Source organism: Pelobates fuscus, chromosome 1, assembly GCF_036172605.1.
Source record: "Pelobates fuscus isolate aPelFus1 chromosome 1, aPelFus1.pri, whole genome shotgun sequence".
NCBI classification, from domain to species: domain Eukaryota; kingdom Metazoa; phylum Chordata; class Amphibia; order Anura; family Pelobatidae; genus Pelobates; species Pelobates fuscus.
In genome coordinates, this window is record NC_086317.1 from 283,836,344 (window position 1) to 283,857,059 (window position 20,716).

Below are 20,716 nucleotides of genomic sequence, written 5' to 3' on the forward strand. Positions count from 1 at the left end.
CACAGGAACTTTAACTTGATAATTCTAAACTATGCAGTGTATGTCCAACCAGCACGGGTGAACATGTCAGTCTGCCTACTTACCTCTGTATTTTAAAGTCATTGTCTGACAAACGGAATCATTCTTACTCAGTCTTATGTTTGGTGCTTGTTGTAATTTATGCTGTCATTGACGTGAACTTGCAAGTAGTACATACAATTCTTGCATCAATAAACTGACTTATAAAATTAGGGTTTCCCATCACCAAGTTTTGGGTGCCATAGCAAACTGGCAAAACGCATTTGTCCTGCCCTGTCTAATCAAAGCTATCTCTGACAGGTGCCATGATGAAAGAACTTATACACATGATCCAAGGAGAGAAGAAAATGTGACATTCTTTGTTCTGATTGCTTCTATGTGAAAATGTATTGTGTTCAGCCAGGGAAAGTAATTTTAAGGACCACTAAGGTAACCAAACCATCATCTCAATCAGGTGGCCCGGGTGCAGTGGTCCTGTCATTTTAACCCTGCGATGTAAAACACTGCAGCAATGTTTACATATCAGGGTTAAATACATCTCTAGTGGCTGTGTTAATGACAGCCACTAGAGGCACTTCATCCTGCAGAACTGAGTACAACTTGCTCCTGCGATCAAATGCTGCTCATAACAGAATTTAATTGGATGAGCGTGGCGTTTGGCTGCACATGCATATTTTTAGTCCAATGCCTCTGCATGAGAAACATTGCATGAGATCATGGAAGACATCACAGGCTTAGTGCTTAGTGCTGGAAATTAGGTAAGTTAACGTTATTTAATTTTCATTTTTAGGTGAGTCAAAAAAACCACAACTTGTTTTTAGGATCTTATTTTCCTTTTTGGATCTTATTTTCTAATATTTATTTATCTATAAAATATTTTACCAGGAAAGATACATTGAGATTTCTCTCATTTCCAAGTATGTCCTGGGTCCACAAATCATTGCATTGATACATTATGGTACAATAAAATACAAAAACAATATTAGAACAGGTAGGAAATATATAATCAACCATAACACGTGCATTCTGTTTTGAGGTATGTAGAGAGGGATCTCTTAAAGGACTTTAGGCTTGGGGAAGATTTTAAATTATGCGGGAGGTCGTTCCACAATTGCGGTGCTCTGTAGGAGAAGGAGGATCGGGCTGCTTTCTTTGTGTATTGAGGTAGACTAAGTAAAGTGTTATTGGATCGGAGGTTTTAGGAAGTGGGAACAGCTGGGGAAAGCATTTTGTTCAGGTAGGGTTATATAACTTGCAGTGCAGGTATGATTTCAGTGTTTCAGTTATAGTGTTATAGTTGAACGATAAATCTAAAAGAGTACAATCAAACCTCAACATGAAATGTAAAAACAAACAAAACATTTTAGTGTCTCTTTAACCTGACTGCTTTGAGACACTTAAATCTGGCATGCACCGTGTTCCAAAAGTGTAATAATGCAATATCCTCTCCATATGTTCTCTTGGTACCAATTCACTTCTGTCTATGTGGAGAGAAGCTGCTATGGATGTTCACAAACCGTCATTTGAAGAACTAAGTTGAAAAGCAAAAACTTTAGAAGCAGACATAACATTTGATTTAGTCTTTCCACTTAAGAGCATATTTCTCCCATCACAACTGCTTTAGGACCCACCATTGAAAGTAGTCACACCTAGGAAGGGACTTTCATTAGCTCTCCTGAGCTAAGCCCTGCAGTGCAAAGTTTATTTAATTGTCTGATAGTGTCAGCTGACCCCTGTGTGGTGGAAGAAATTAGTTTTTTGTTTTTTTTTATGTTGTATATAATGTATGTATTGTATGTTATGAGTGAACTCATTCATTTCTAAGAAATAATGTTTTGTTATTTAACTTGCTATCTAACAGTAATGGCTAATTGTAGCACTGCAGATGTTTATGAAATACATGTTACATTACACCCGTAGAAGCTCTAGTCAGGTAGAGCATCATGGGATATGTATTTCATTAAACACCTGCAATGCCATACTTAGACATCCCCGATATATGACTGCATTGTGGTCCACCTGAGCCAGATTAATAACCTCATGCAATAGAAATAAAGAATGTAAGAACCACCTATTCATACCCCAGCAGAATCAGTTAATGTGTTAGACTATATAGCTATGCAAGCATCTAAACACTTTGTATGTTCAGATTGACCGAAATACACAAGTCATGCTTTCATTCTTGTGTTCCACGTAACCTATTCTTCACTCTGGTGTTGTATCTAAGATATGGTGTTCTAATTGCAGCTCACTAACATTGCTGGCTTACTGGCCATCGTGGAGCACATAGAGCATTCGTAACACTGGGTATACTACACTTTATTACATACCGGTATATCCTCTGTTGGCAGTGCCTCCACAGTGTAATCAATTCCAGAGAAAGAATCAGGCCATTGGAGTCATATGTAACATATGGGTTAATTATATAGCGGCAGAGGCTAGTCAAGTATGTAAGAAGACAAAACCGCATGTCTCCAATAAAATGGCTGTGAATGTAAACATGGTTTTATTTCTTAGGCTTTTTTTGTATTTTAATAGATTTGACAAACATTTTTTATGCTGATAATACATTCGTATTATTAATACATTTGCATATACGGTTTTGTTGACAGGAGCTTTTGAGACTTTTGTATTTTACTCCAATTTTAGTTTTTCTTTTAAATATTTTTTGTAATTCATATTTTATTAAGGTTTTATGTCAATACACAAAAGACAATAACCAGAAGTCAGAACATCCATGAAGGATGCAGGTAGCGCTTAATAGGCAAAGGAATTAGGAACATAATCCAATCCCTTATCGTAGTGGAAATAACACAGAACTAGAGAGTAAAAAAATGCATACTCAGAAGAATATGTAGGATAGGAGACGGGAGGTTGGCAAGTCTTCCCCCACAAGGACGCTCAGCTAAAGGACTACTCCACTACGTGGATCAGAAGGAGGCATTGAGGGGCAAAAACCTCCATCCAAGGGTCCCATTTTTATTTCTGAATAACTGCTGGTAATGTTTCCATTTTAGCAATACCAGATCGTGGGGTCAATCTATCATGCAGGTCTATCACAGGACGGTTTAGTGAATATATAATTAGAACATTGCTACTGGAAAATATGTAGCTGAGGGCCCTGATGACAAGGACTTAGTCTAGTAGAATATTTCATTATTGGAGATCAAAGGAAGAACATTTTGGGTGTATGAGTGGGTGTATACATTTGGTCCGGCCAGTAGAAATGCAGGGAGAGGTTTATACCTTCCTATCATTTAGCAAACTCCGGATGATTTAGAACTAAAATGCCAGACAGGAATGATGTCTAAGAAATTTTGCAAGTGTTAAAATATTTTATTGGGGGCTTTATAACAGTTCCTTTTATTTTAAATGTGGACTTAATAACAGTTCAGGAATGGGAGATTCAGGAACATACAATGATCACTTGATGCAGATGGAAACAGCATGGGAGAGGTAGTTTCCTTGCAAGAACTTGCCTTTCTTTGGCATTCACTATATATAGTGTGTTATAATATAATTTAACCTATACATTGTTAACCAAACCGCTATACATGTGAAGGTAAAATAATTAACCTGACTCGGTCCCTGGCTAAATTCGAGAATTTTCAGCAAAGTCATCCACACATAATATGCACCTTGTGACGGGAGTCTCAGGGGACCTCATCCAGAATTCTCTGTTGGAACATTCGGTGCCTCTGTTTCATAAATGTCAAAACAGAATACTTGCCATGAGCGAATGACATGTAAACCCATTAAGAAAAATCCCCAGGTACAGCAAATGGCCACTTCATGATAACAATATATATAGGAATGTAAACTAGAAAACAGAATCATCCTGATTTTTCTTTAGGTTATACAAAGTGAATGCACACTAGGCTTGCCACTAGTGTGACCTTGAAAGGGTTAATTATGCTATTCCAACTAATATATCCCGATCACTGCACGCTTATGAGCATATAGTATTTGAATTTGTCACCACAAAGGTTGCCATCTAGAGATATAAACCTCAGAACTGCTGTCGTTTTGTTAGTGTTCAGATTAATCCATCCTATAAAATGTTTTACTGTGAATCAGAGGATTTTGCAGACGGTGGTTTTGCCTACATCAGCATATCTATTGGCCTTGAAGGATTAAATAAGCAAAAAAGCTGGTACTTTGGGAAGTGTAGACACTTTGCAGCCGGTGATGCTTTTTAGTTAATCGACATGACAGATTGCTTGAGTTGATATTTTGCAGGAAGGGTCTTCGTATTTTGCAAGGCTTGATTCTCAGCTGTAATGACATGCAGGCCATTTGTTGAAGAGCATCTATAGATCTGGACAGTTGGATATCTCCGAAGACAGGGATTGGTAGTCTTTGGAACTCTCATGTGCTGCTAACAATGAACCATCCATCACACCTACACACACTGGAAGGCATGAAAGTGCATCTCTTTACCCTTAGAACACCCTACCAACGCACACAGGAAATGATGTCTGGGTTAGTCCATGCGTACATGTACATGGAACTAAACCTGTACAAGTTCTCGTAACAGACTGTTCTTTCTGGGTATTACCTTCGAATGTCCCTGGCACATCTCCCCACTTTCAGTAACTACTTTTTCCACTGCACAGACAGGGATGTTGGATTGCGCTTCTATAACTGGTCTATCAGTGCCCATAAAAATATGATTAAACTGACTGTGCTTGCTTTAGGAAGTGTCCTGTCTGCTTTGTGTAGGGACTGGATACAACCAGACAAGCTTCAATGAAAGCGAATAAAGGAATATTACTTTGTGAGCACAATCTTCTGTTAGCAGTCACTTCTCAACAGACGTTCAATCAAAATGCTAATAGCAAAAGCAACAAGGGAGCGAGGTTATTGTAATACTAATTGATAGAATAGAGGATGTGTTTTGATAAGTGCTGCTGAAGATATATTTCTGAAATACGATTCTTGTTAATTACAAAAGACACTAAAAACAAAGAGCTAATGACTCAGTGGGTTTTGTCCAGGAAGCAGTTTTAAGTAATTGTGCTCAAGTTAAAAAAAAAGAAAGAAAAATAACACAGCCGTTGTGCAAAACTACCCTAAAATAAAGTCTTACCAGTGTCGGTACTCATCACCACTTCAGTTCCTGCTTTGCATCAAAATTAGGAATGTCATAGCTTAAGCACTCTGGGAAATAAATACACAATCATTATTTTATATGCTTCCTGCATAAAATCTTTATGCGAAAGCCGTTTTGCACGTGCCGTATAAATGAGCCCATTGCTTCAAGCTGTTAGTTGTGATTCCGACAATTATTTGTTCTTATTTGAGGCAGAAGGGAACTGAGGGAATACAGAGAAAATATTACTGTGCAGGATTTTGATGTGAAGATTGCATGATGTTACCAAACTGGGATGGATAATGTCGGGTTATCTTAGTCTACATATAATCATGTATACTTCTCTCAATGCCACTGAAATATTGCACCTTTGGCTTTTTGGAATATATATATATTTATATTTGAGGGGTTAGGGGGCTAAAGGCTTTCGAGAGTTAAGAGAGTGTAGTATCTCTGACGGATTTAGTGAATATTCCCCATAGAATTACGTATATTTAAACTTTTCATACAGAAATAATACATATCTAAATCCGGTTAAAGGAACACTCAAGCACCACAACAACTACAGTGCACTCTAGTGGTTATGGTACTAGAAGTTACCCATCTCTCATTTTAGTAGTTAAACATCGAAATTTGGCGCCGCCGGTAGAGGCAAGGAGGAGGAATGGGAGCATAGATGCTCAAATGCATATAGTTACAATTGTGACACTTAATTGTGCACATGTTGAATGGATCTTGCTGTTTTGACTAGGCCGAGCTCAGAATCACTCACAGAATCATTCACCCATTAAAGGAATAGTACTCTGTAAACTTTCCATGCACTTATATGACAGTGTTACAGATAACATATGTGAATGTTTACACCCAAGTGAACATGCGCCTCTCTCGCTCACAACGCAACATTTTTGTGAGAATAACCTATTCCTCTATATGTAAACAATTAAATGACTGGTTAACCCATATGCATTGCAATTACAACTTTAACTATGTCTAACATTCAATCTATATGATCGTAGATACACTTACCTGAAGATAGTAACTTTCTCCTCTAGGAGACATATAATGCATAGAATGTGTGGCTGCATGTGCAGCTGTGCAGAAGCCATTTAGTAGTTCTGAGAATCATTGCCTTGGCACATGAAATGCACTTCTCATTAAAGTGGCCTCAGTGCGCTGTTCCTGTCCCCCTTAGTCCTGTAATGACATTGCAGTTTTAGAGAAACTAAGATTGTCTCTGGTATTTGTCGACCAGACAGCCACTAGAGGCACTTCATGGAGTGAATGTGATGTGCATGGGACCAAAATGCTCCTGATCCAGAGACTTGGCACCCCTGTTTTACTCCTTATGCCAGATCAGCACGACTCCCAGTGGTAGAGCCAATAAAGTCTATAGGGTTTTCACTGGAGGTGTGACCAGGAAGTGGGACTGGTCAACATTTTATATACTGATAATCATTCATGTTATTTTTAAGTAAATTTTAGAATAAGTATATTGTTTCCACAAACGTATTTCTAAACTTGTTTTGCTAGTTTATTACTGTTGCACACCCAAGGAGCTTCTGGAGAAGTGAGGGAGGGATAATGTGAATTAGGTCTTGGGATTCAATAATATTCTTTTTTTAAGCATTAGATAAAGAAGTTTGGTCCTCTGTAGTGTATGGTCCTGTACAATTTGACTCATCTGCAACATGTATGTTTCTCCAGATACAACTGCCAAGTAAATGTATGGCAAAAATTATTTTTTATTTTATTTTTTGTAGAAAGAACTGTCAAAGTATTTATTGAAGGAGCACTATAGTGCCAAGAAAACAAACTTGTTTTCCTGGCACTTTAGAGTTATTAGGTCCCCCCATCCCTCAATGCCCCACTCCCTCTTACCTTATTCTAGCGTCGGGCTCCCTCTGCGCTGGTGACCTCTCCTCCCCCTGCCGACGTCAGTTCCGAATGTGCATGCGCGGTAAGAGCCACACGCGCATTCAGACCGCCCATTACTCAATGCTTTCCTATGGACGTCCAGCGTGTCCTCAATGCGATTGTCGCATTGAGGATTGCGGAAGCGGCCTCTAGTGGCTGTCAGGGAGACAGCCACCAGAGGCTGAATTAACCCTCAATGTAAAAATAGCATTTTCTCTGAAACTTCTATGTTTTCAGCTGCAGGGTTAAAACTAGGGGGACCTGGCACCCAGACCACTTCATTGAGCTGAAGTGGTCTGGGTGCCTATAGTGGTCCTTTAACCCTGTTTTACAGACTTCGACACCTGATTTATTCATATAGGCAATCAAGCGGAAAACATCTATATTTTGACCTTATGTTTTATTTTTTAAACAGGACTGCTGAGTTTGAGCCTGAGTGGCATTTAAACTGTATACCCATACTGATGCCCCACTTAAATGTATTACCAAGTGATTTCTCTAAATGGTGCATGTGGTTTATTTGTTCTTGACTAATGCATTGTTCACAAAGCTGTATATTAAAGTGAGCAATTGATATTAAGGTAAGGGTGCACTTTGATGCAGACGTGCTGTGTGTGTTACTGGGGGGATGATGCTGATTAGGGGAGGGTGAGCTGTCCTTCCTTTCAATTTGTCAGGCTTTCACTCAGAGATCTGTCAGGGAAGAAAGGGCAATTAATAGCCTTGAAGTCATTTCCCATGTGTCAGTATTTCTGCCTTACTTCCAAGTGATAATGTCCACTGACTTCAGGCCTCTCGGGAGCCTCCCATCTTATTAACTTGTCTTGAAGAAACCGTGAGTAGGGACAGTTTGGGCCAGTGGGTGACAAAGAGACGTAAACACCGGGGTGAACTAAGAAAAAGTAAACTGCCGGGCAGTGAATGTACAAGGAAATGGCTAAATGTACCTGCGGGTTTGTTAAAGCAATGAATTGGATTTTTTTTTTTTTTAACATTATTATCTGCTTGTTTTAGTAGAGAACATTGTAATTGATTTTGTACAAAGTATCATCATGCTTTTTGTGTTGAAACAATGCACAGCGGTGTTCACAGCATTTCTAGGTATATAATATTATTAAAGCACAGTCTCAGACATTTAGCCTGTTGTGTAGCCCCATATGCATGAGGCTGGTTGCTTTTTTAATTATTTTCTAGCACTGTAAGTGTCGGAGCTATTGGTGAAGACCAATTCTAGAGCAAAATTCTAAATGTGAAGCTGTCAGCATGGAAGCCATTGGACATGTAGAAATTTCCCCCAGAATTATTCTTTATACATAACCTCCATTAAATAACAAACTGGGGCTGCAGTGTGTCAATCATCAAGGAATAGTATTTAAAAGGTCACGTCTAAGCAACCAAATAGCTTTGCATTATTCACACCTTGATTCCGTGTTCAGAGTTATAACAGCAGAGGCCATGGAAAGAATGAGAGCAGCAAGAAATGCTTACTGTGGTTCTCTTTATGGTTTGTCTCTGTATGTCTGTTAGGAATGGAATGCAAGTGGTTATAGTGAGGGTGAAATGGGATTCTCTGCCTGAAGAAGTGGTTTTATCAGAGTCCATACAGATGTTCAAACAGCTACTAGATGCATACTTGCAAAAACAGAATATTCAAGGATATAATCTTTCAATGTAGGGTAATAACTGCTTGATCCAAGGATAAATCTGACTGCCATTCTGGGGTCAAGAAGGAATTTTTTTCCTAGTTTGTTGCAAAATTGGAAGTGCTTCAAACTGGGTTTTTTTTGCCTTCTTTTGGATCAACAGCAAAAGCATATGTAAGGAAGGCTGAACTTGATGGACGCAAGTCTCTTTTCAGCTATGTAACTATGTAACTATTAGTGTGGATTGTGAATAATAATATAGAAAGTTATTAGCCTTGGCCTTTGTGGAACAAAGATAATACAGTTTTAACTAAAGTTTGTGTTTTAAAAACCATTTTATCTCTCCTACTCTGTGCACCTGGACCTAGATAAAATCTTGTATTGGTATCACTTCCCGTTAATAAACAGAGCCGCTCATAACTAGCAGAGCAGGTTTTAGCACCATTATATCATTGTTAGGATGAACACAGTCGCCTTTGTGGGTCGATGCCTCAGTTTCAACAACCTATTTCATGTCTGTTGATTTACTCTATTTCTTTACTTTCTTCTTTTTATATATATCGTTCTAACCACCAACTGAACATTGTAGGATTTATTTACAGTGAATTCTTATGATTTAAAAAATAGATTGCCACATTTAAGCTAAATAAGCAGAGTTGTCGTTGAATTTTTTCTGTATTAGGTTTTTTGGCCATTGCAGATTGTCTTTCAGGTCACTGTTTAGTAAGTAAAGGAACACTATAGGGTCAGGAACACAAACGTATCCCTGACCCTATAGCGTTAAAACCACCATCTAGCCACCCTGGTCCCCTCATGCCTCCCTAAATCTAGTAAAATCTTACTTGTATTCAAGTCTGGAGCTGCTTACTTTGTCCCTGTTTCCTTTTGACCTGCCCACTGCCTGCTGACATCATCAGAAGTGGTAGCCTGATCCAATCACAGGGCTTCCCCATAGGATTGGCTGAGACTGACAAACAGGCCGATCAGGGGCAAATCCAGCACAATTCAAACACAACCCTGACCAATCAGCATTTCCTCATAGAGATGAATTGAATCAATGAATCTCTATGAGGAAAGTTCATTGTCTGCATGCAGAGGGAGGAGACACTGAATGTTTGGATGCATTTTAGGCAGCCATGACCCAGAAAGGATCTCTAACAGCCATCTAAGGAGTGGCCAGTGAAGTTATCACTAGGATGTAAACACTGCATTTTCTCTGAAAAGAGAGTGTATACAGCAAAAAGCCTGAAGGTAATGATTCTGCTCACCAGAACAAATTCAATAAGCTGTAGTTGTTCTGGTGACTATAGTGTCCCTTTAATTGCTATACTGTAAACACACAAAAGTGTCAGTGATGTGTTCTGTATAACGATTCTAAACCATCCATGGCAGATCGTTAGCAGACCTACTTTGCCACAGTCACCATGTTTCTCTTTTTTGTAGAAAGCTGACCCAGCACTTTGCATGTCAGCCTTTTATTAATGTGCGTAACACAGGACAAAGAAACAAATTTAGCTGCCATTGTGGTACAAAAAATACTGATTTACACTTTATTTGTTTAATTGCCTTTTACTTAAAGTTACTAACAAAAGGTGAAATATCTGTCTTCCTATGCAATGCTGACACACAGCAGATTTTTAAAATCCCCTGTCCTATAATCCGCTCACGCCCTGACTGGGCAGCAATCATGGAATCCTCTGCATTACATGTAAATATGGGGGAATGCGCAAGAAGAGGCCGTAAAGATCCTGTTGATGTCTGTGGTCAAACAGCATCTTCCACTTGTCAACTTTGTTACATCTCCTTGCAGGCAATTCTTCCAGGACTTTTCTTGATATATCTATGTAAGCAAAAATTGAAGATAGGAGCCGCACTTAGTCCCAGCAAACACCCGGTACACTGGGTACACTGGAGCAGAACGAGCAATCCCACAGTTATAAGGCAAACAAAAATAAAATCTCCAGGTACTCAAGTCGCAGGCAGATTTCTTGGAACAAAAAAAGAAGCAGCAACGTTTCGACCTGCCAAGAGGTCTTTGTCACGCTAACGCCACATAGTCCACTCAGTGTGTATATAAATGCAAATAATCAGCCAATAACAGATTTACATGTATCACATTCACATCAGTGATTAAACAGATCATACATATATAAAAATACAATGATATATTAGTAGCTTACCTCTGTGTGTACATGGCAGGAAAGGCAAAGAGATAACAAAGATAAAAAGAAAGAAAAAACTATAATAGGAGTCCAGAGGTACACTTCCGCTGAACTGGAAACGTGGTTTTGCGTTCCATTTGAACCGGAAGTGTACCTCTGGACTCCTATTATTGTTTTTTCTTTTTTTAGTTGTATCTGCCATGTACACAGTGGAAAACATCCAAGTTGCCAATCTTCCCAGGAGTGGACATCCCAGCAAATATGCCCCAAAGTCAGACTGTGCAAAGCTCAGAGAAATTGCTAAAAACCCAAGAGTTACATCTCACGCTTTAGAGGCCTCAGGATGTTAAATGTAAATGTTCATGATGGTATACGACAGAAAAAGACTGAACATATATAGTTTGTTTGGAAGGGTTGCCAGGAGAAAGCCTCTTCTCTCTAAAAAGAACATGGCAGAACGGCTTAGTTGTAAAGTTGCAAGACTTCTAGAACAGATAGTTGTTGATAGTCTGTGGTAGCTGTTGTGGGTTTTTGTGAAACGATTTCTAGCACATGGAGACCTCCCACCTCATAAACTATAATCTGTATACTAATTGTGTGAAAGCAAGCAGTAAATGCTAATCTGGGTGCAATAAATGCCCAATATGTTTTTTAAAACATAAAACAAAACGAATTTATAAATGCACAGCTGGGAAGACAAGTATGGGTCACATTGGCACCATGAGTGTGTTGCGGCCCGTGTTTTGGTTTTCTGTTCCAGTGTTTCTACATGCTTTTAAAGTTTATAATAAAGCTACGTTGCCTTCCTGTTTTTTTTTTCTCTTCAAACGTATATTGTGTCCAGCTTTATCCGCTTCTGAAAGAATTTCATTGTTCTAGATAGGTTAAAAGTTTAATAAACCGAAAGACCTCTTAAATCTATTAGACTTAAAACGATGTGCCAAGTATAGCTGTTTTGAATTACAATAGCCAAATAAAGCATTACGTAATTATGGGCCTGAGTTGTGGATCTGGTGTTGGACCTGCTCTGATGTTGTGGAGTTATGTATAATGCAGTGTACAAAGTGCAATTGTGGGGCAAGTTCTTAAAGGGGAAAACATGCCAGGAAGAATTATTTTTTTCCCTATAGTGACTGTGCGTCTACTTGAACTTTGTTTCTTAAACCGAACTCCAGTTGTTTCTGTTTCACCCCACCATGCCTCCTCCTATGTTACTCTTAGCTACATAGATTGCTGCTGTTATTTGAGCGCAGAGGCACTTACTCAAGTCAAACCTGAGCGCATCTGTTCTTCTCAAATGGCATTTAAAATCTTATGAAGTGTGTCATATGTTCCCATCATGATTCATGACACAGGACTGCGATTTGGTGGTGCTGGAGTGCTTCATACCACTCGGTTGTCCTTCATGCGCTTTTGCTCTGGAGACTGCAACAGAGAGCAGCTGCGTGGGCTCAATTGGCAGGCATATTTTAAGCTTTCCCAATGATTCCCACTTGCTTTGTTTTTCAGGCTGTATGTTTTGTTTCGACATGAAACAAAGGTAGAAATTGGGGTCATGCTTCCAGTTGTGACAGCAATTAACCCATTGATTTCACCTTTGGGTTATCATTTGTTGCTAGCATATTTTGCATCCTGCGTTATAGTGCACATTGGGGCTAACCAGCATTTTATGCAAATAGTGACCCATATAAACATATATGCATAGTAGCTCAGCTTAATTGTTTAACTACTAAACAGTGTGGTGTGCTGACAAGAATGTTGACAAGAATTTCAAAATATACATGCCAAACTACCCGGACAACTATGCGGTGGGAATAAACTACAACTCACCGATGGATAACCGTTTACTCTGTTTGCATAGAGTGTTGTAGAAAACTTTAAAGAGAAACCAGTGCTAACATGTTTTAAGTAGATGCTCCCTAGTTATCTAACTGTTTGTTTCTGATGGATATCCTAACTTGATTTAAAGTGACAAACCATAGAAAGAACTGGCACGCCACTAGATGCAATATGGGTGCAGTCTCACCCTTCTCAATTACCTTTCAAGATACAAAAAAACAACCACTTAATAGTACAAAACATAATACATAAATGATACACTATATACATGATGTACAAAATCAATATGTTGTTATATGTACGGGACAAGTGTCACACTATAGGAGGGGTTGCAATTGATTTTATAAATTGTGTATATAGTTTACTATGTATGTAATATATATTCGTATTATTAAGGGATAACTTATACAAGTGGTGTGTTTATGGTTAAATGCTCTGTTTTGTAAACTCCATCCTAAGAGGTGTTTATTTGACAATGAAATGTGTATTTAAGCTGTGCACTGTAACTTGGAGGCTAGACTTGACAAAGACCCCTCAGTTGGGTCGAAACATTGCTGGCTCCACACGTGGTGGAATAATTGTCCTATAATCATTTTCGGTGTTGCGACTCTTTTCTTATGTTGTTTCCAACATGATTTAAAGACACACTAAAAAGGGTAATCTGTCACCATGCAGAGCTTGACATAGAAGAAGGTGTGTGAGTGTAATTAAACAAGCAGAGAGTTTAATGAAATCTGATTTCAGCACCAAGGGCACACTATTACATGCGCAACCAAGAGAATTTGGTTTACTGGAAACAAGATTGGAGAATACATAACCTTGAAAGCTCCCTAGATTCATATCTGGTTACTTAGTTTTGTATTAATCCTGTTTTAGTTATACCTGACATATGTGTCTATCGTGTTACATTGGCATGCCAGAGACCTGGCCAGCTCCCAGTTTCTCTGTCCCTAGGCAAATAAAAAATGTGGCCTGAGCAGAAGTTTATGTCTGGGCCAATTCACTGCAGCACTACCTGTAAAGTGGCCACTGTACTGCTGATTTAGTGCAGAATGTTGACAAAGCTAAATGCTCCATTCCCTCCCCCAACTGAAAATGTATGCACGTTCCTGTATGTCCGATAATGATCTCTCAAATCTGCGGACTGTGTGGTAGATCTTTTGTCAAGTTCCTTCTTGGTGTGAAACTGTCCGTGATTCAGTAAATGTAAGGGCATATTTTTAAAGCTGATTAGCTGTGCTGTTCTCACAAGCACCAGCACCCATTTCCATCACCCCTAGATGGTTCCTTAAAACCTTATGAGATTTGTTTATCTTCTGTTTCTCCACTGCAGTGTCTTTCAGTTTATTTTTAGCCATGTGTCACTGTATTTGTGTCCTTGTTCTGTAAGCTCCAGGATGAACTGTATGGTTTGATCTGGGATCTCATTTGATGAAGGGGCCTGGGATAGACCTGTTCTGTTCAGCCTGGCTCTCTCAGGCAGATCAGCAGAAGCCTCGAAATCCATGTAATCCCTCCAGTGTCATCGAGCGTCTGTTACATTGTTCAATGGAAGAAAATTAGAAACCCGTATCTTGCATTTATTTTGAAAACTGAACATGAACTCCTTGAGTGACATTGATTATAATTGATATATTTTGACCTTCAGCTAAGACGTGTGCTTAATATAGAGTCCCCCCTCTTGTTCTCCTCTTCTTTCCATGTCGACTGCTGTCATTCACTGAAAAAACAAATCTAATGTGTGACTGGTGGGGCTATTATAATGTTCTTTTAGTTTTAACTGTAAGTGAAACATATCTTGGTTATAGTTATAGAATGGGTGAGGCCTTTAATATTTGAGTTTGATGGAAAAGGTCAGAGAAATAAAAAGCATTGCTTTGTCAGTTTCGCTGTTGTATCTGTATGTTTGTAGTTGTCCCATTCTGTGTCATCTGATCCAGTGCCTGCCATCTGTCCTTCACGTATATACTCTAAACAGCCTACACATAAATTCATATACTCATTATCAAGAGTGAAAAATACAAAAAAACACAGCAACACTTACATAGCAGGGAGAATGGGACTGACAGTGCTGTAGGTGTGTTGTGTTTGTCAACATCTCATCTCTTGATATACACAAATGCCAATCTCCAGTCTCCTAATACCTCCGAGTCCACGCTTCAGTATTTCTGCCAATGTGAGTGAGCTTCAGCAGCACAATGCACATGGGGAACCTTGGATGGTATGTTTGCAGTGCTAGCATGGCCCCTTTTTGTTGGTTACAAGGTCATACCTCCCAACAATCTGGAGATCTGGAGAATCTGGATGAGGGGTGGTACCCTGAAGGGCGACCTGCGTCACTAGCGACGCTAATAATTGGCAGGCCCGCCCTCTGACAGACCGCCTTCGGCACATTCTCTGCATGGTCCTAGTTCCCACTGCACAGCATGAGCATGTCTAATGATGCACGTGCGCTGTGCTGCCCCGGAATAGTTCCTCAGATGTAGGATAAGAGGGAACAAAAGCAGAATGGCAGGCACCACCCTAAAATTGTGTGATTGTATGGAGGCCTGCAAGGAGGTGTGCACTGATTACTCTGCCAGTTTAATTATGGAGATAGGGCAGGCTGTGGATGCTGGGAAGAAGCACTGCTCCAAAATGGTTTCACAAAAAATAAATAAAATGATGGCACCCATAGAAATACTGCATCATACCCACCGCAATGATTTATAGCAGTTATTGTGCATAGTGTCCTATTTATAACAAAGACAAATGCCTCTGTGGCTGCTGTGCAGCTCAAATGGAGGTCTGACACTTTGGCTTTGAGCAGTTTTCCCAATGATACGATAATGTTAGAACTTTTCACATGAATTCTGTAGATAAACCATTCAGATAGCTTTTCTCACAGTATGGAATGATTTAGAAAGCTGATTAAACCAAGGCCTGAATTTTATGTTTCACTTAGCATGGGAATGGTGACGTGCATGTTATTTGTATTAAGGGGACTATAATCACCAATTTTATATAGGTCCTCATAGGTGGAATTCTAACCAAATATGTTTTGTATTATAGAGAAATTAAGTAAAAGCAATAACTGTGTGAGCTTCATGCAGTGTAATGATACACAGGTTAGCAGTGTTCATTACTTATTGCATGTTTTCTTTCCAAAGTATGTTTCATTTCCTGGCCTGGTAAACATACTGCCATGCTTTAGTTGTTCAGTTCAGTCTTCTGTTATAGTAAGAGACTAAAACTAGCCATCCGTATTCTGCGTATAACCCGTTACAGCTTATCATATCTAACTGTAGGTTATGGGTCACTAGAGAAGTTAGGGGAGTATTTCTAGAACACTAACTCTTTCATTGCCAAGCTGCTGCATCATTTTTGAAAGCCAGAGAAAGCAGAGACTAAACCCGCTGCATACCTCCCAATCTTCAAACTTTGTGTTAATCCCCTTGTCTCTTTTTATACCTTACTGTTTATTTTCCTAAGAGATCCAGAGCTCAGTTGCAATTAAATAATGGGCAACATTTTTTATATATTTTTTGTCTGTCAATGAGTGTGTGTGTGTGTGTGTGTCTGTCTGTCTGTCAGCAAGTATGTGTGTGTTTGTCAGTGAGTGTCTGTATGTGTCTGTGTGTGTCTGTCAGTGAGTGTCTGTGTGTGTGTATGTGTCTGTAAGTGAGTATGTGTGTGTCTGTCAGTGAGTATTTGTGTCTGTCAGTGTGTGTGTGTGTATGTGTGTGTCAGGATACGATTTGGCACAGGGTGGTAGAGGGGGGACTGGGATTTAGTAGAGAGGGGGGCTGTTTTTTTTATACTGTATTTTTTAAAAATAAACCTAAATTTCTATGAAAATTTAAGGTTTGGGTTTTTTTTGCGGCCCACATAAACGTATACCTTGTATATGTGGGCCATGCCAGACTTTGAGTTTGACATGCTTGCTTTAGCATGTTACAATACTTGTACAAATAGCTGCAATCATGTACGCTAGAATATATTACCTTTGATATGGCTAGTGAATTAAATGTAAATCCTGCTCTGGATATTTTCCATTGTTTTATTATCATCACTTTAATTGAATGTTTGTAGTTTTAGCAGAGAAAGTACACATACATGATCACATATATAATAGAACTGCATAATTTCCAGTGAACGAGGCCTAGCAAGCACCAATTTTAAAGTTTGTAATATGTACGGAGGAGGTAGCCAAATACCGCCCTGGCCCATCAGCATCTCCTCATGAGGAAAGTTCAGCGTCTCCATGCAGAGCGTGGAGACACTGAGCGTCAGTCCTGCACACTGTGCAGCACTGACCCAGGAAGCAGCTCCAGTGGTGTCTGAGTAGTGATCACTAGAGAAAAGACTGTGTTTACAACAAAAAGCCTGCAAGTACTGACTATACTCACCAGAACAACTACAATAAGCTGAAGTTGTTCTTGTGGCTGTATGGTCCCTTTAGGTTTTGAGCGAAAGGTGAGTCTAACATGTTAACCTTTGGTAGTGGCTTGAATAATGTATAAATATATAATATTCTACTCATTGGCTGGTATTCAAAGAGTCATACTCCTATTTATAGTTAACCTAATTGTAGAAGCACACTGTCTGTCCATACGTCTTATTGTTATCAGAGTTGTTATTGAGGCTTCTACCTTAGAAATACAAACGTTTTAAAGAGATGTGCCTTGTTTATGTAATGCAAATGTGGTACTAATGAGAATGGAATTACAGGCGTTCACAGCACTTTCTGGTAATATGTTATGAGAAGGTAAGCTGCAGGCATTGAAACTAATTGACATTTTGTTTTAATATTCATTCTAAATGAAATCATATCCTATAATCTGAGAAACCAGGTCCATAACATTTCTCTCCTCCTTAGCTTTTTCTATGTACATACAATTTGATAGACGTCTTCAGGAACCAGCTTTAATTCTCAAAATAAAGTAATGAATTGAAGAAAAATGAGATTTGTTCTCTTTATTTTTAATATTTTTTTTACAATGTCATTTCCTAGAGGTAAATGGGGGGCAATATTATCTCAATGAAATTCTAATAAAGTCTTATTATATGAAGATAGAAGGTTTGCCTCGGTTCTGTCTCAAGCTATATCCTGGATTCTTCTAGCTAATTGCCTGCTGATTAGTTGAGAGACAGGAACCGCTAATGCTGGCCTTGAGGATGAAATTATCTGCTACGTCTTGTGTCGTCTCACAGGTGGGTAGAAAGTGAGATATGCGGGGGGGAGCAAAGTATTGCAGAGAGGAATGATTGTTTTTGTTCGTTTCTTATTATTTTTTTTCTGTAAATTAATAATAAAAGACAACATTTCACATAAGCCAATGAAGGAATCTGTTATTATACTGGTTTTCTCTTCTCGCACTGATGTGCCTGGCTGGTGAGCGCAGGTGTTGAGGTTAATAGGAATGAATTTCCCAGTTGGCTGTTTGCTGGAGGGATGCCTAGATAGGCTGGTAGGTAGAGGAGATTTCAAGTTAAGACGAAAGAAACACAAATATCATTCTATCCTTTTATTTATTTATTTTCATAACTAATAATCTATTTGTGTAACTGTTCCTTCTTAACGAAACGGCATCTTAATTAGCATTATTGTGATTGAATATATTGTGATGCAGGCTGGCAAGTTCTGTTATCGAAGCGAGCTAAGATTGCGGAATTCAGAGATTGTACTAAACAATGTACAACAGTGAAGGAGGAGAATCTCCAACTATCTATTGAGTAGCCTTCTCTGCAGAGGGGTAGAGAAACACCCAAATTGTCTGCTCATAAAGCACAGACGGACCATAGTTGTTTGCATGGGCACTGTTACTGATGTTTCAAACGGATGCCAGGGAACCAGCGAAGTGCTGCGCCCTTAAGAGTGAAAACACAAGGGCTTTGCAGATTAATGACACTCATTTGAAAAGCATATAAACTCAACCTCAGCTTAGCCATTTTAGCTCTGTGAATATTTCTAATAAATTACATTGCAGTTGAAGATTTTTCACAACCTCGGACTGCATTATCTGTCTATCTAGCCATTCTGTGAATGTAGCTAATGTAATCAATTGTAAAAAATACACATTCTACTAATGCTAGCATCCACTAAGTTAGAAAAAATATCAATATGAACATTAGATGACAGCAGTAAACTGATGTAGACGTGTCCATGGATGACATAACACAGTGTATTGGAAACCCATAAAATACAATGTGACTGACACTATGCATTGCAGGGCGACATCGGGGCATTTTGGACAGCCCAAGATGAGTGGGAGCTACACTCAAGAGTGGGCATTAAAGGAAAGGGAAGCTTCAGGCTGAAATTGACACAATCTTTTTTTTAATGAACCAGACAGAAAATGGTTTAAAAATTATGCCAATCCACCAATCCAGAATAATAAAGTATAAAAAAGATACTGACATATGAATTTAGTGTATTTGCAAGAATGTATCTGATTCCAGATTGTTAACATCTAACATCTAACCACCAAACAGCTGTAATTGTACAGAATTGCATTTATTGCCTGAGCGGTCAGCTGACATGCTCAGTCAACGAATGATGATGGCCGCAGCTTCCAGAGGCACGTCACCAAGCCCAGGGAGAATATACATAACTCATGGAGAACATTTACATTATTAATTATGAACTGTCACTTCTGAATTGGTAGTACAGCAAGGAAGGGGCTGAGCTATGGGCACTTGGAGGATCCTCGATTTCTTTCAAACCCCTCAAAAACAGTTTGATGCAGAAATGGAGACACTGCCAGTGGCCTGCTAGAAAAATAACCACTTCAACAATCTGTAGTATTCATGGTGTTTAGAATACCCCTTTTAATGTCATGGATGATGTGGAGGTTTTTTTTGTTTACTCAATAAGTATCGGAGACCTGTATGTTTGAGTAGGCTGCATTTTGCTAACAATAACACGATCCTTATCTACCTATTAACTCTCAGTTAACAAATAGAGCTTTTGCTTGCATAGATTGTCCAAACTTTTAATTAACATTATCTGCTGCACACCTCATTTCACTTAACTTGTTTATTTTCCTAGTGAACGAATAGGTTCTGTGCCATTTCTATGTAGAATTAGTCTCAAGTATAATCTAGTTGCTCTAAAGTGCTCTATTGATTTTATGTCAAATAAGTTTTTCTTTGGAAGCCTTACATTTGCAGATATCTGTTTTGTGGAGCCCCTAGATCCGTTTAAATAGCTTTGTGTTATTCTGTTTTACATAGAAAACAAACAACAAAGTATTGTGGAAATACAGTCTATACCAGGGTCTTTGAAGTCCCTTCTTTGTCTCAGTATATCATTTGCCTGAGCAGCCATTGGCGACAGTGGATGGCTGAGAGTGTCAGCTGTCCGCTCTTATCATATCACAGCTGTACATTGCAGGTATGAATTAGTATGGTTTTATGAAGTTTGTAATCATTGCATTAGCCAAACTTCCAATAGTTGCCGGGCGATGGATGGCCTGGGACCACCATTCACTGTTAAAGTGTTTTAACATTGAATGTAGGGATAGCACCAGGAGACACCCAGTGCTATAACCAATTCAATTAAATGAAATAGTTATAGTGCTCAAAATGTTGGCGTTTCCTGGTAGATGTACTTAACAATCATTTGTGGCCATATCTGTGCTTCAAGCCCTGAGTTGAATAGCACTGGGCAATATCTTGCATGTGTCCCACATCTGTCTCTCTTTGAAATCCAAATCTGTGTGCTCTCTTTTGTAGGAGCTACAAATCTTTGGTGTGTGGATATACCTCAATGCACCGCAGCAATACAACTCAAAGTAATTTGTGGTTTAAAGGCAAACTAGTGATTAGCTAGTTAAAATGTAAGCTTGTTTAGATAAAATAATTGTTTCCTGTTATAAACAGCTTAAGTGATTGCATTGGTAGCAAAGGCTAGATAATAAAAATCACTTATATATTCTCACTAAAGCCCTATCGTATTTGTAAATGAAGTGCCTTCTTTCCTATTCAAAATATTGGTTATGTACAGATATTTTCTGCTGTGCATAGGCCTTCCTTTATAAAGCCATACTTTTTAGAATGTATTTGTA

The 20,716-nt window shown here is 38.9% G+C and overlaps 1 protein-coding gene across 8 annotated transcripts in view; it reads left to right on the top strand.

The window, feature by feature from the left end:
• MSI2 (musashi RNA binding protein 2) overlaps nt 1–20,716 on the top strand; it is a 547,507-nt gene that overhangs the window by 311,213 nt on the left and 215,578 nt on the right. The window lies entirely within an intron of this gene.